The 2,479-nt window shown below is 46.6% G+C and overlaps 1 non-coding gene across 1 annotated transcript; it reads right to left on the bottom strand.

Moving 5' to 3' along the window:
- Window positions 1-1,791: 1,791 nt before the first annotated feature.
- Window positions 1,792-1,881, bottom strand: Trnay-gua (transfer RNA tyrosine (anticodon GUA)). The gene is given in 2 exon segments: window positions 1,792-1,827; window positions 1,845-1,881. It is a non-coding gene; the product is annotated as a tRNA-Tyr (tRNA).
- Window positions 1,882-2,479: the final 598 nt, after the last annotated feature.

The following is a 2,479-nucleotide window of genomic DNA, read 5'->3' as shown; positions in this document are numbered from 1 at the left end:
GCGGTTGCGCATTGTCTGTCTTAAACATGAAATCAGGGCCGAACACACCACTGAAAAGACGCACATGTGGAAGGAGTACAATGTCATGATAATACTGACCGCTGAGTCTACCATGTTCAAACATTTGGAGATCAGTACACTCAAGCGAGAATATACCTCCCAACATCATAACACTTGGACCACCAAAACGATCATGTTAGATAATGCTCATAGCGCATTACGTGTTCACACCTCTTAACCATATGGGGGTAAGTCCAGAAGCACTATTCAGAATGAAACTGCTCTTATCAGGGACCACTCCTCGTTGGTCCAGACCCTATACTCTTGGCACCATCGCAAACAATGCTGTCGATGTACGAGTGTCAGCGAAACAAACATACTGGCCGTCGGGCAAAGTGATCACGCCAACCCCCATGCAGTCACCATAGTTGACTTACATATGACCGGCCCTATCTTGATACCGGCACGACCCAATCACCCAATAGCAACACAGCCTGTAGATCTCTGACGCGTATCTGTATCGATACGCGGGCTGGGAAGGCACTATGAATTGGTGGCAGATTCAAAACTATACTTTTTTGCGATTTGATTTAGTTACATAGATGCCTTTTATCAGTTGCAACTACGACGGATGTACTGTCAACTTTTTACTACTGTGCTTTCTCCATTTTTCGTCGAGTTTTCACATTCTACTTCTTTTAATCCTTTTCATCTTAGTTTTTTTATCCTTGAGCATAATTCTGTGCAAATAGCTCTTTCTATTTAGTATTATCCCTAAGTCTTCCTTATACTCGTGCAGAATGACTGTGTGTTCTGCGACATCCAGCACTGATATCCGTTCACCTAGTACTTCCAGCAAGGTACACTGGCAATAAGCTAAAATTTGGCTTCACATCGTCTGTTACATGAAATCTTTTTTTTTCTTATTTTCCACCGTTGTGTGGTGTCACCGCCAGACACCACACTTGCTAGGTGGTAGCCTTTAAATCGGCAGCGATCCGGTAGTATACGTCGGACCCGCGTGTCGCCCTATCAGTGATTGCAGACCGAGCGCCGCCACACGGCAGGTCTAGTCTAGAGACTCCCTAGCACTCGCCCCAGTTGTACAACCGACTTTGCTAGCGATGGTTCACTGTCTACATACGCTCTCATTTGCAAAGACGACAGTTTAGCACAGCCTTCAGCTACGCCATTTGCTACGACCTAGCAAGGCGCCATATTCAGTTACTATTGATATTGATATTGTGAATCAGGTACCGTCAAGAGCGACGTTCATCACTAATGGATTAAAGTTAAGTATGAAACTAATTACGTCCGCTTTCTGAATTCTCACTCCTTGTCATGTTCCAGACCTCACGTCAGTATAGTTCTTCCCTCCTCAACCCAGCCTGCGTGAGCTAAGACGCGTGCGTTTCGGCCTCCATTCCTAACACGGTGTTGGCTCTTCAGCCAACACAACACGTTGTATCTGTAAACTTTACCCTAATTCGACACCGAATTTTGAACATCCTATTCCATCTCCTCTCTTATGACACTGTATGCTGTCGACAGAGTTCTCTATGTCCACAAATGTCTTAGGGATATATTAACCGCGTGTCTAAGTGCTAAATCACAATTGTTTCTCTTGTCTGCAACCAAAAACTAATCTTTTATTCACCCCCATTGTTTCCCAGAATATTGTTCTACAATTGTACAAGTTTCAGAAGTAAGGTTGATGGCCACGTAGGTTTCACAGTAGTTGTGCTTTATTTCATAATGCCGGGGGAATGCTACTAGACTTTTTAAAAATATTCCTTCGGGCCGGATTTGAACCAGCGACCTATGGATATCTGCCACAACTCCAACTACAGTCCACCGCTCTACCAACTGAGCTACCGAAGGAGTGTATCACGTCAGTATTCTCCTGGCACGGCCGGCCGAGGTGGCCGTGCGGTTAAAGGCGCTGCAGTCTGGAACCGCAAGACCGCTACGGTCGCAGGTTCGAATCCTGCCTCGGGCATGGATGTGTATGATGTCCTTAGGTTAGTTAGGTTTAACTAGTTCTAAGTTCTAGGGGACTAATGACCTCAGCAGTTGAGACCCATAGTGCTCAGAGCCATTTCTCCTGGCACCGGTTCAGGGAACCGGATTATTCCTACTTCGGCCGGCTGCAGCAGCGGGCGTAACCTGTTTGTTTCTGCTTGGGAGCTCATTCTGCATGGTTAACACGCTTAAGCCGTCGGCACACGGACCGTGCTGGGGAACGTTAACGTTGAGCGTGCCAAGTTCAACGTGCTGCTGAACGCTCAGGAACCATGCGACTTGTGCACACGGTACGTGGACCCCAACGTGGTATACGCGATCGCAACGCACTCCAGTGGCAGTTGAGGGATGTTTCTAGTTCGTAAATCACACTGTTTACTCAACGGTCGCGCGTAAAATTCCCACGTTAGCTCTATTAAAACGCACATTTCCTCCATCGTCCACGAAACGGAAAGTA

Source organism: Schistocerca serialis, chromosome 2 (assembly GCF_023864345.2).
Source record: "Schistocerca serialis cubense isolate TAMUIC-IGC-003099 chromosome 2, iqSchSeri2.2, whole genome shotgun sequence".
Lineage (NCBI taxonomy): Eukaryota > Metazoa > Arthropoda > Insecta > Orthoptera > Acrididae > Schistocerca > Schistocerca serialis.
Note: the sequence above shows the minus strand (reverse complement) of the source record. Positions and strands in the feature narration are given on the sequence as shown.